The following is a 14,360-nucleotide window of genomic DNA, read 5'->3' as shown; positions in this document are numbered from 1 at the left end:
CCAACATTGTGCAAAAATTGCATGTCAAAGACCTTGCAATATTCATATCAAATGAACAAAGTGCCAAAACCGAAGGGCACAACATCGCCACAAAGGCTTCAAGAGATGTTAACCTAATCTTACGTGTTGTGGTTAGCTCTGGCCCAGCTCCTGCCCCAGGGAATGTGGAGGTGGATGCAGGGGAAACTTCAACATGTCATAGGCCTGTGTTATTGCCGACAGAGTAAGTTCAGAGTTTAGTTTCCTCGGACGAAGAAGAAGGTGGAAGTGACTTGGAAGAGGGGGGGTTGGCACACAGCCCAGGCAGTCAATCTCCATTATCTTCCATTGATTCGGATGAAGACATCTTGGACCCACGCAAGCACAAAATTATGAGTAGAAAAGACCAAGTAAAGACATATTACAGGAGATAAGAGAGGCCACCTGTGTTTGGGTGGGGCTAAAATAATTAGGGTTGCTGCTATAAATAGCAGCGTGTGGGTTTGGCCATTGTGGAAGAGCATCTGATCACAGTTCTTCAGGAATCGTGTGTTGCTGTTTTCTGCAGTTTGTTGATTTTTCACACCTTTGAAACCAAAGCAGAGCAACGTGTGTGTGTGTGTCTCACTTCGTTGGAAGAAGGGGTGTGAAGTTTCTTCATAGCTGCTAGCTAAGTACTTAATGACTGCTTAAGGGAAATTGTACAGACTACCCGGTTATTTTGGGATGAGTGCTCTTTGCAATACAAAAAGAGTGCTTAGTTTATTTTGAATTTTGTGATAAAGAACATCGTTTTGAATTTTCAAATGTGTGTGTGTCTGAAATTTGTACCCTTGAATTTTCGGGAGGCTCCTACCAGAGAGCCCAGCAGAACACTTACGTAGCTGCTTCTCCGGAAATATTACACTACTAACCAGAGCATGCAAACCAATCCTTGAATACAGCTCATCTGTCTGGAACCCACACCACATGTTGGACATAAATACATTAGAAAGTGTCCAGAGATACTTTTCTATTAGACTGGACTAGACAATATTGTGATGAAATGAACTGCAATGAATCATAAAAATTTATGCTTTTCACTAAAAGATGTTTCCAGTTTCCTCCTGATGTTTTGCTTTTTCAGAAAAAGCACAATGCAGGAAACAGAGAATCTTGCAATGTTTTATTCAAATTCTTTGTCTTTACTTCTCATTTTTCTCTCTCTGGCTCCCCCCCCCCCCATAGATACATATAAAGATAATGATTCACATTCTATTAAAGTTTTACTAAGTTAGATCTCATTGTAAATTATTATTATTATTATTATTATTATTATTATTATTATTATTATTATTATTTATTCGATTTGTATGCCGCCCCTCTCCGAAGACTCCGAAAAATCTTAAGACATTATTTTGAATTGACTAGAATAGTTCATAATGGGGTTGTTTTTTGCTTGAATGTATTCTTTCGATACCTGTCAGTTAATTCATCTTAATTCTTGCCTTAACTTTGGAAGGATAAATATATATAACGTGTGCAGCCCTGGTACATGGAATATGTAGGGACTGTTAAATGATATTTTAAAAAGTTTAAATAAACACATGTATTTAATAAAAACTTTAAAACGTTTTTATTAAATACACATGAAACACACGCATAAACAAAACATACAAACAAGTAGGGGTATAATTTCCCCATTATCTACAATCCAAAATTTTTCTAATTATGTCCTCATTTTATGATTTGGCAACTTAATATGGTGAAATTTGGGATGAAATTTATAAAAATGATAGAAACAAATTATTTTTTAAAAGCAAGTTGTCATATAGTTCATGGTTTTAATAATAAATCATAAAACATAAAAGAGTTTTAATTAAAACAGATTAATTAAACAAGCAAGCAAAACAAGTAAATCCAATACCATCCTAGGCCAATACTAAAGTGATAAAATCAAGACCGTGTGAAGTGTTTATATTGCCTTGGTAAAGACTGCACTTGGAATATTGCATCCAGTTTTGGTCACAATATGAAAAATATGTTGAGATTCTACAAAGAGTACAAAAAAGAGCAACAAAGATGGTCATGGGATTGGAGGCTAAAAAATATGAAGAACAGTTATATCCAATTTAATTAAAAGAAGGATAGGAATGTCATGATAGGTATTCCATATCTAAATGGCTACAAAAAAGAAGGGATCAACCAATTTTCCAAAGCACCTGAAAGAAAAAAAATAATGGAAACTTACAGAAGGAGAAGCAACAAAGAACCAATAAGAAATTTCCCGAAAGTGGAACAATTAATGAGTGGAACAACTTGCCTCCAGAAATTGTGACTGCTCCAACACTGGAGGTTTTTTAGATATTGGACAAGCATTGGTGTGAAATGGCATAGTGTTTCTTGCCTGAGCATGGGATTGGACTATAATATTTCAAGTCAACTCTATTATTCTGTTAATTTCTCACAATCACAATAGCACTTAGACTTATATACCAATTCATGGTGCTTTATTTATTTAATTTGACTTCTATGCTGCCCAATCCCAAAGGACTCAGGGCAGCCATCTTTAAGTGGTTTACATTGGTTTACAGTCAACATATTGCCTCAAAAATCTAGGTCTGTGAGAGCAAACCTATGGCATGAGTGCCACAGGTGGTACGTGGAGCCATATCCCAGAGGCAAAAAAAAATCCATCCAAAGGTGGCAGGAGCTATCTCTCTTTCCTCCCACTTCAGCAGCCTGAGAAGCTCCAAATATGCTTGTGGGGATTGCCATTGTGTCCAGAAAAGCCAATTATAAAAGAAAACATCTCACAAGTTCAAACTTCTGAAACTCGCGAGATGTTTTCTTTTAGAATAGGCTGCTTTTGAAACAGCACCAGGAACACAACAGAGTTACAAGTGTGAGGTAGAAAGCGTACATCATGGTGATATGCAGTTTGGGGGTTACAGGTCAGGTGGGGCTGGGCAGGGGCTCTGTGGCCGTGAGGCAGGCGTCCTACCTAACACTTGTAGTTCTGTCGCATTCCTTGGTGCTCTTTCTGTGACAGCTGAGAAAGGGAGGGAGGGAGGTGGTGGTGACAGACACAGCTACGGCAGAGTGAAGGGACAGTGGGAAGTGAATGAAGGGGGTGGCAGTGGCAGAGCTCTTGTGTCCAGAGAAGCCCATTATAAAAGAAAACATGAGCTGTATGTAGGTCTAACTAAGGCTTGTTGTGATCCAGTTAAGTTTATTAGGGGGGTATAGATTGGAGGATAGAGGTGGCACCATGAGGAATTCAGTACAAGAAAGCTGTCAGGCTGAAGCCATCGTTTTGAGTTAGAGAGTTTGGTCCGCCACACTAGAATAGTACTGTGGGAATTGGGAGGGGTTTTAGGGAAGAAGATTGCAGTGAAATCCCCCCTCACTAGCCAACAGACTGCACAATAGAATTTGAACCAAGAGCAACTCTCCCTAAACCCAAGATGTACTCCATGTCACCAAAAGAAATGGAGGAACTGATAAAATACATAAACACAATTTTGGAGAGGGGATTTATTAAGCCTGCTAAATTGAGAGTGACTGCTCCCATTCTTTTTAAAGAAAAGAAGGATGCGGATTTTCATTTGGTCATTGATTTCAGGAATTTAAATTCTGTGTGCATGCAAAATACTTAACCCCTCCCCCTCATAAAGGATATTCTCTATCATTTATCCAGAGAAAAATATTTATCAAGCTGGATTTGAGAGAAGCTTATCACCGCATTAGAATAAATGAGGGGAATGGGTGGAAGACTGTTTTTAACTGTCCCTTTTAACTGCCAGTTCCAAGTCATGCCATTTGGGTTATTATTACCAAAATAATAGCCAAAAAATGCTTACAGAAAAACAAACACTAGAAGAAAATTTAGGAATTCAAATACAGTAGTGAAAAAAGTTAAATATTTAGGGATAAATTTAACACTGAAATGTATTACAATTAAAAAGGATAATTGTACAGAATTACTCAAATAGGGTGGGGACCTACAGAAATGGAATAGATTACAAATAGGGAAGGAAGAGAAAGAGAAAAAAGAGAGAGGAAAGGAGAGAGAGAGAGAGAAAGAGAAAGAAAGAGAGAGGGAGAGAGAGGAGAGAAAGAAAGGGGGAGAAAAATAAATGAGAAATGATGGAGGGAAAGAATGAGAGATGGAAAAGAGGGAAACAAAAGAATGAACGAAAGAAAGAATAATAGCATGAAGGGAAGGACGATGACCTAGCCCAGAGAAAAGTACCGGCTGGTTCTATTCCATGACATATGCACACTCCCCTTGTCTCAGATAATTTAGGTAACTAAGGAGCTAAGTGGCCGGAGGAATCAATGTAAAACACCGCTGGGCTGGCAACATCTCCGGCTGCTTAGCTCCTCTCATCCACCCAGAAGCTGAAAGTTCTGCCTTTTGTTTACCAGCCTCCACGCGTTTCTTTCGGCTTCTGGCTGCTTGCTCTCCCGGAAAGACCCCAGCCCACACCTTCGGGAGGCTGGTAAACAAAAGGCAGAACTTTCGGCTTCTGGGTGGATGGGAGGAGCTAAGCAGCCGGAGGAATCAATGTAAAATGCCGCTGGGCTGGCAACCTCTCCGGCTACTTAGCTCCTCCCATCCACCCAGAAGCCGAAAGTTATGCCTTTTGTTTACCAGCCTCCACGCATTTCTTTCAGCTTTGGACTGGACGGAGGAGCTAAGCAGCACGGAGACGTTGCCAGCCCAGCGGCGTTTTACATTGATTCCTCCGGCCGCTTAGCTACTCCCATCCACCCAGAAGCCGAAAGTTTTGCCTTTTGTTTACCAGCCTCCATGCGTTTCTTTCGGCTTCGGGCAGGACAGGAGGAGCTAAGCAGCACGGAGACGTTGCCAGCCCAGCGGCATTTTACATTAATTCCTCTGGCCGCTTAGCTCCTCCCATCCATCCAGAAGCCGAAAGAAAAGATCAGAAGCTGGGGGAGTCAGGGTGTGTGGAAGAGGTCCGCAGGAGAACTGGGGGGAGCTGCGGTGCCTAGACACCTGCCTGCAGCAAAACCACCCCGCGACCACCACCTTTGCCCCTAGGGGAAAGCCCCCAGCCCATGCCTGCTGCTTGCTTTCCTGGGATGACACAAAGACCACCTTCGGGAGCTTCCCAGCCGGGTCCCTTCCACGGAGCGGTGGCTGCAGTTCCCCCCAGTTCTCCCGTGGACCTCTTCCACACACCCTTGCCGCCCCCAGCCTCTGCGCTGCCGCCCGACTGTCAACTTGTAAAGAAGTAAGAAGACAAGGAGGAGCTGGGTGCCGATGGCAGCGGAGGAAGGTGAATGCTGCCCGAAGGCTGGGAGGGAGGCGGAATACAGGAGGAGGAGGAGGAAGAGGAGGGAGGCAGGGAGGAAATTCCGGAAATGACAGTCACAAGGCAGGGAAATCCCTGCTGCAGTAAGAGAGCACAAGGTAGAGCACATGCGCAGTAGGAGAGCCCACGCCCCCGGCTCGGGTTCATAAGATGAAAATGTTTCTTAAGACAAGGCAAACAAATCATGAACCCCGGGTTCGTAGCACGAAATGTTCGTAAGACGAGGGGTTCGTATCATGAGGTACCACTGTATAAGCAAACATTTGTATAATTACCGCTCGATTTTTTTAAAAAAAACATCTATTTGTATGAACACAGTTTAATCTGCAGTAACTATTATAGCCTTTGTATGAATAAAATTATTCTTTATAAACAGTATATTTGTTAAGTTTTTACTTTCCTTTCCTTTATATGCACAATTTGTATGACTTTTGAGGGTATCCTATAGCTTAAAAAGTTGACATGAAAGACAAAAACCAGAGGCCAAAATTTAGTTGAAAACAAGTCACAGATTTAAGACAACAAAATTGCTGTTGGCAGTGTTATCATAGGGGTCAAATAAGCAATCAGTAAACAACCAATATTAATAAAAATCTTAAGGATACAAGCAACAAGTTACAGTCATACAGTCATAAGTGGGAAAAGATGGATAATGAGAAAAAAGCTAGTAGGAATAGTAGTGCAGATTTAGTAAACAGTTTCACAGTGTTGAGGGAATTATTTGTTTAGCAGAGTGATTGTATTTAAGGAAAAAACCGTTGGGTCTAGTTGGTGTGCAGTGCTCTATAGCAATGTTTTGAGGATATGAGTTGAAACAGTTTATGTCCACGATGAAAGGGGTCAGTAAATAGCACCTTCCACCAAATGTATTGGCCAAAATGTATTTGAATCTTGTGCCAAACTATTAGAACATAAGAACATAAGAAGAGTCATGCTAAATTGAGCCAAAGCCCATCGAGTCCATCATTCTGTGTCACACAGTGGCCCACCAATTATACATGGAGATCTTGAGCAGAAAGAGAAGGCAAAACCCTCCCTTTGGAGATGTAAAGAAAAAATGGATCCTACTACCAACATACTATTTATTTATTTATTTATTTATTTATTTATTTATTTATTTATTTATTTATTTACTTACTTACTTACTTACTTACTTACTTACTTACTTACTTACTTACTTACTTACTTACTTACTTACTTATTTATTGGATTTGTATTCCACCCCTCTCCGTAGACTCGTTGAACATGCCTGCATATTTTTTAAAAATAATTTTAAAGTATAAAATTCAAAATTGGTTAAAAGAAATTATGAAAGAAGAAATAAATATAAAACCTGATGCATTCCAACTAGGAACAATCGATCAGAAAATGAAGAAAAAACAATATTATATTACAATGCATATCTTACCGGCAGTTAGGATAGTGATTAAGAAAATTATGGAATGTGCTGAATTGGACATGATGACAATGAAATTAAAAGTTAAGGAAGACTTAGAGTATTGTGAAATTTGTAATGTGTTTTATGAGTGGTTAGACGTTAAGAAAAAAAACCCAAAAATAATAAAATTAATATTATATATAGAAATGTTAATAATGGATTTATCAGTAGAATTGGTGTATGTGTATATAATAGGAGACAATATTTGTATAATAAATAAAAAATATTACCAAGGCCGAAAAAAACATGAATAGAGAAATATGTAAGATATATTGTGTTGTCCCCAGAGACAGAGATAGTTGGACTGTATTTAGGCATGTCTCTTTAAGATATTGCATTAGGGGAAATGTAGTGAAATTGCTCTCTGGGTAATGTAGTTTTACATGTGACCACATTTGTGTATTCCTATTGGCTCTGACTTGGGATGAGGGGTAATTGGAGAGAACATTCCAGCAGGTCTTTTGTCTTCACTCACTAAGCCAGCCAGCATGTAGATGCTACACCTAGAGCCAGGGTCAATTCAACCTCTTTTTACCTGCACAATGGGAAAGATTATACTGCAGAAGAATCACATCATAACTCTGAGTTATTGTGAGAATGCCTGTAATAAAATGATCTGGGATATCTCGTTGTGCTGAGTTATCTGACTGGGAAAAGTTGATTTTGTAGCAAACATATATAGTTAACTTGTGATATGAGGTACTGTAGGAAAGCCCTACGGGGCATAATATGATAATTGTTAGTGTGATATTTAATTGTTATTTATGAATATTTTTTGTTTTTGTTGTTGTCTTTTTTGTTTTATTTACTTTTGTGTATATTGAAATTTTCTTTTCCTTTGTTTCTAATGTTTATAACTTAATAAAAATTATTTTTTAAAAAAAGATAATTTCTGTGTCAAGTATGCATCTGAAAGAATTAAAAATTATATCTAGATATCTATGATCTATTATATCTAAGAGAAAAATCTCTATGGTGCCATCTTTATTTGGCTTAATAGTTTATTAGTTTATGAATTCATTTGGCGTAATAGTTAATCTAGGGCTGATCTTCATATGTACTTTCTCTTCTATTGGAGAAGAACAAGAAGACCTCTGGTACTCCAGCATGTATTTTATATATTTTTATTTTCTTTTGCTCTTGATCTTGATCTTAATTTGTATTGAATTGAATCTAGTAGAATTTATACTTTTCTACATAGCAATATATAGATACTACAATATCTACATTCTACATTGTTGTGTTTGGCTCTGGCCCAGCTCCTGCCCCAAGGAATGTGGAGGTGGATCGGGGGCCTGTTTTGCTCCTCTGATGAAGGAAGCGTGAGTAGCAGGGAAGAGGGGAGTTTGGCAGGCAGCCCAGGAGGAGATCACTAATCCTTATCATCCCTGGATTCTGAACAAGAACGTATGACAGACCCACGCATGCATAGAGTGATGCATAGGAGAGAACAACTGAAGGATTATTACAGGAGATAAGTGAGGCGACCTGTGGTTGGGTGGGGCTGCTGTAATTAGTGCTACAGATAAAAAGAGCAGTGTGCTGATTTAGCCTCGTGGAAGTTTATCTGATTCATTGTTTTGTCAAGATCATGGTTTTGCTGTTTCCCTGTTCAAGATTGTGTGTGGCCTTTCTGGACTTTGGGATTGGACTCAATTTCCCAGTTACTGGGTGAGAAATTGGATTGCATTTAACCTGTGCCTTGTGTGTACCAGAAAATCCCTTTGACATTTAAAAAGGGAGTTTTTTTCTGCTTTTCTGTTGATAAAGACTTTTGGTTTTATGGTGTGTGTCTTTTTGGACTAATTACCCTGTAATTACGGGCGGTTGGGACACGCCGGCAGAACACTACATAATGGAAACAAATCTGGAAAGTAAATTGAATTTAGGAAGACAAGAAAAAAGACAAGAAAATAGAAAATAGAACACCTCTCTATTTTTAAAGGCTTAAAATACTGAAAACAAAAATGGGGGAAAGTTCAAATATGTCTCTTTATTGATATGAATTTATTTCTACCTTTACAAATGAAAAGAGAAAAAAGTTCATAAAGACAATTCCCCCCTCTCTCTCTCCCTCCCTCCCTCTCCCCTCTCCCTCTCCCCTCTCCCTTCTCCTGTCTCTCTCTACCTCCCTTCTTTCTTTCTCTTCACCTCTCCCTCTTTCTTTCCTTCTCTCTCACACAAAAGATATCCCATGCAAGACTAAAAAAACTGGATTTTGGAAATTTAGATGAAAAAAACATTATGTGGGATCAGCTGTTGTTTGCATTTTATCTTCTGAAAATACAGTTTCAGCATGGGAAAAAAGGGATTTTGGAAAAAGTGTAGGAGAAGATTCCTGTGCAGTGTGGGAGAAACATCTGCTTTGTGTCCACCAAAGACCACCAATGATGCCCTTGTATAACTCTATAAAGGAAAATAAATGTGGGAGGATGACAGTTACATGACTGGATGTTGATTGGGTAAAAGCCAGATATATAGTAAAATATGTTCCTATTATTTGGACACACCTCTCTTTTGCTAGTGGTATTGTTTTTCATTCCCAATTTTTATAAAGGATTTATAATATATATATATAAACTAAATTAAATTATAAACTAAAGGAAAAGTACTGCATAGCTACTGGCAAGTGTGCTTGTTATTTCTCTTGTATGATGCCATTGATAGATGATGATAGGTGATGACAGATAGATAGGTAGGTAGGTAGGTAGGTAGGTAGATGAATAGAATAGAATAGAATAGAATAGAATAGAACGGAATAGAATTCTTTATTGGCCAAGTTGATTGGACACACAAGGAATTTGTCTTTGGTGCATATGTTCTCAGTGTACATAAAATAAAATATACATTTGTCAAGAATCATACAACACTTAATTATTACACTGGGGAACAATTTGTAAAACAATTTCTGTTGAGTTTGATTTTTGAACTTTTTTATAGTTAATTAGGCATTAGGTTTCAAAACTGTAGTTAGTTATTCAAAACTGTAGTTAGTTATTTTCTACCACGCCATGTTTTTTCTCTACACCTTATATATATAATATAGTTAATTAAACAACATGAGCATCAAATTACATCTTGCTATGAAAATCTTAGAAAATCTTGGTCCAGTCAGAGATGAGAAGGGTGAGCGATTCCACCAAGATTAGAAGGTCATGGAGGCATGGTATCAAGATAGATGGGATGTACATATGATGGCTGAATATTGTTGTAGCATCAAGCGATAATGTCAAGATTAAATACTCCAGAAAAAGCTATAAGCAAAAATTTGTATAATTACCGCTCAATTTTTTTTTAAAAAAAACATCTATTTGTATGAACACAGTTTAACCTGCAGTAACTATTATAGCCTTTGTATGAATAAAATTATTCTTTATAAATAGTATATTTGTTAAGTTTTTACTTTACTTTCCTTTACATACTCAATTTGTATGACTTTTGAGGGTATCCTGTAGCTTAAAAAGTTGACGTGATAGACAAAAACAGTGGTTATTTTTGGATCCAGAGACCAAACGTTAGTTGAAAACAAGACACAGATTTAAGACAACAAAATTGCTGTTCGCAGTGTTATCATAGGGGTCAAATAAGGAACCAGTAAACAACCAATATTAGTAAAAAAAATCTTAAGGATACAAGCAACAAGTTACAGTCATACAGTCATAAGTGGGAGAAGATGGATAATGAGAAAAAGCGAGCAGTAATAGTAGTGCAGACTTAGTAAATAGTTTCACAGTGTTGAGGGTATTATTTGTTTAGCAGAGTGATGGTGTTTGAGAAAAGAACTGTTGTGTCTAGTTTTCTTGGTGTGCGGTGCTTTATAGCGATGTTTTGAGGATAGGAGTTGAAACTCCTATGTCCACGCTGCAAGGGGTTAGTAAATTGGCAAAATTGGCAAAGGAATGCAAGACTGTATACTTTCTATTTATTCACTGTACATGCAGAATGTATATTTCAGGAAAGCTGGATTGGAAAATCCTAGAAAATATGTTCAAATGGCATCATGTGTCTGGACCTACAAATTGTACAAGTCATGACATTCCATGTAAGAAAAGTATTTATATTTTTAAACTTTGGACAATATTTGTTGCATGCACTTGTAGTAGCATAGCTGTTATGACCCAGGGTTGACATGCAAACAACACCCACTAGGTGAAAGCTTGTCAGACTTTATTCAAAATCCCCACAATCCAGCAATTCCTGGTCCATTTTCCAAAGGCTCTGCCCACAGGGCACACCTACCATCCAAGACCAAGGCTAGAACTCATAAGGCAGAGAATCATTCCTAGGCCCAGTACTCTTCAATTAATGACCTAGATGAGGGAATAGAGGGGGAACTAATCAAATTTGCACATGACATCAAGCTGGCAGGGGTAGCCTATACCCCAGAGCAGTGATTTTCAACCTTTTTTGAGCCGTGGCACATTTTTTACATTTACAAAATCCTGGGGCACACCACCAACCAAAATGACACAAATCTAATAAATAAATAAATAAATAAATAAATAAATAAATAAATAAATAAATAAATACATACATACATACATACATACATACATACATACATACATACATAACCCCCTCATATATACAATCCCATGTAACATCCTCTTATAAATACAGTCAATCATCAATCATCCCTCCTCAAATTTATACCACTCTCTCATTTCTGGGTACTTCTCCTGTCTTTCCCCCTTTTCTCTCTCATGTTTCTCATTTCTCTCTCTTCCTCCCTTTTTCCCTCATTCCTTTTCCCTCTCACTTCTCCTCTTTTTCCATCCCTGTCTCTCCCCCCCCCCTTATGTGTGTGTGTGTATACACACTCAAACCATTTCCAAAACCAGTTGAGGGCTGGGTTTTTTTCCTCTTTTATTCTTTTCAAAAACAGGTGTGGGCTGGGGGGGGTTTCTTATTATTTGGGTGCTTTTTACCATATGCTTCAAGAATCACCCCTCTCTCTCTCTTTTGCTCTCTCTCGTTCTCTCTCTTATTTTCTTTCTCTCTCATGCTTTCTCTCTCTTGTTCTCTGGCGGGATTAGTCATCTGTTGTCCTCCTGATGCTGCTGACGTGGTGCCAGGGACAAAACGCCCACCCACTCCTGAGGGAAAAGACGGACTGTTTGGGATGGGAATTAGCATATCTCCCGCCGCATTAAGTAGGCAAGGCAAGGCAGAAACTCGCCGGACGCGGAGCCCAAAAAAAGCGCCTGAGGAAGGCAGAAGCGAAGCGCCACCACCGCCCGCTCGTTTTCCAACGCTGCGCCCGTTGCGCCGGGCTCTTTGCCTGAATCCGCCTCCTTTCTGAGGCTCGAGCGAGCCTCCTTCACCGGCAGCCGGGGGGTCGGTTTCGCCCCCTGCCCAGCCGAAAGTGTGCGTGTGAGGGGGGAGAGCTTGCTTCTGCAACCGCATGGCCAGAGAGAAGCGGGATAGCAAGGCGGCGGCATTCTTCTGCCTGGCCTGGGCGCTCTGCTTGGTTTTCCCGGGCTTCCCGCAGCATGTAGGTGGCCGAGAAGACCGAGCAGGACTGTGAGAGGGGTGGGCGTTCCCACAGCGCTCGGAGCGGCTAGCGGATGGATCGCCAGCGCCGCTGCAGCCACAGCTGTGGGAGGAGCCACGCCCCAAGAAAGCCGGAGAGAAGGACGGATCGGGCGGGGACAGCCACAAGTGGAAGCCTCAGCCCTGGAGCTCCCACTTGCAGAAGCCGCCCCTCCCCCGGCTATTGCCCGCCGCTATTAGCGAGGAGAAGCCATGCGCGCGAGGGGGCCGACTTTCAAAACAACCTTTGCTGGCCTCCGCCTCGCGGCACACCTGACCATGTCTCGCAGCACACCAGTGTGCCGCGGCACACTGGTTGGGAAACACTGCCCCAGAGGATAGTCTCAAAATACAGAACAATCTCAATAGATTAATATTGTGGGCTCAAACTAACAAAATGAAGTTCAATGTAGAGAAAAGTAAAATCCTACACCTAGGTTAAAAAAACCTAAGACATGCATACAAATTGGGTGAAACCACACTCAACAGTAGCGACTATGAGAGACGTCTCGGAGTAGACGTCTTGGTAGACGTCTTGTAGATAATGAACAAAATATGAGCCAGCAACGTGCAGCGATGGCTAAAAAAGCCAACACAATTTTAAATTGCATCAACAGAGAGATGCATTCCAAAGCTAGGGCGGTACTAAAACCACTCTATGATGACATAGTTAGACCACGCCTAGAATACTGCATTCAATTTTGATCACCACACTATAAAAAAGACATTGAAACTCTAGAGAAAGTACAGAAGAGAGCAACCAGAATGATAAATAGACTGGAAACCAAGATACACGAGGAAAGGTTGCAGGAACTGGCATGGATAGTCTAGCAAAGAGAAGGTCCAGGGGGTCCTTCAGATAACTTGTGGGGCTCTCACAGAGAGGAGGGGGTCGCACTATTTTCCAGGGCACCAGAGGACCAGACTAGGAGCAATGGATGGAAGCTGACCAAGGAGAGATTCAACCTGGAAATAAGGAAGACCTTTCTGATGGTGGAACGGCTTGCCAGCGGAAATTGTGAATGCCCCAATACTTGACACTTTCAAAAAAGAGATTGGACTGCCATCTGTCGGGGGTGGTGTAGGGTTTCCTGCTCGAGCAAAGGGTTGGGATAGATTACTTACATGGTCCCTTCCAACTCTAATAATAAACAAACAAACAAATAAATAAATAAAATCTCAGTCAACAACATTCTGGAGCAAAATTATTCTAGTATGCCGGGGGAGTGCTGCATGAAATTCAAAACTTGTTCTTGATGAAAATCCCTCATCATGGTGTCCCTTAAATGCTACTTTCCAGTAATCCTTGTGAGGAGGGACAGGTGCCCTCCTCAAAAGTAGTCAGGTCGCCCTGAGTTGACTCTGCCTCCTCTTCATTCTGGAGTTGGAGGGTGGAGGGTGGGTAGAAGCTTTTGTTGTCTCCATAGCTCTGCCACTCCTCTGCTCTGCTTCTACCTTTTCCATCTCCTCCCTCCTTCTACAGTCCATCTGCAATCTCTCTTTCTTTCTGCCTACTTTTCTGAGGACTGATGAACCTGGGACTGCCTTGTCCACATCCACAGGTCATTCCTGATGGGCCAAAGGGACTGCACCTATCGCCTCCATTGGCCCTGACTCCATTTCCTTGTCCTCCTTGGACCCAACAGCGTCATGACAGCAAAATTTGGCTCAATTGTAAATAGCAGTAGTTTTATGGTGCTTTAATAGATAGATAATATCTCCTTAGAAAGTCCTTTCTGAGAGACTGAGTTTATAGCTCCCACTGGTTTAAAAATAATAATGAATAATACTAATTAGTATTCGACCTATCATTAAATAGTAGTATTTTGAAATATAAAGGAAAAGTCATCACTCCTTTGGATCTTGATCATGTACCAAAACTGGATTTTTCCCAAAGTCATAAAGTTTCAGAAAATCAAATAAATGTGTTTAGTATTAAAACTACCACTGTAGTTTAATACCAAACACATTTATATGATTTTCTGAAACTATATGTGTTTCAGAAAACTTACGAATGCCTCTAGTGACGAACTTTTCGAGATATGAACTGGGTGTTTAAGATTTTTTTACCTCTTCTCACGAACCATTTT

The sequence above is a fragment of the Erythrolamprus reginae genome, chromosome Z (genome assembly GCF_031021105.1).
Source record: "Erythrolamprus reginae isolate rEryReg1 chromosome Z, rEryReg1.hap1, whole genome shotgun sequence".
Taxonomy (NCBI): domain Eukaryota; kingdom Metazoa; phylum Chordata; class Lepidosauria; order Squamata; family Dipsadidae; genus Erythrolamprus; species Erythrolamprus reginae.
The sequence above is the reverse complement of the archived record's forward strand: the minus strand, read 5'-3'. Positions refer to the sequence as shown.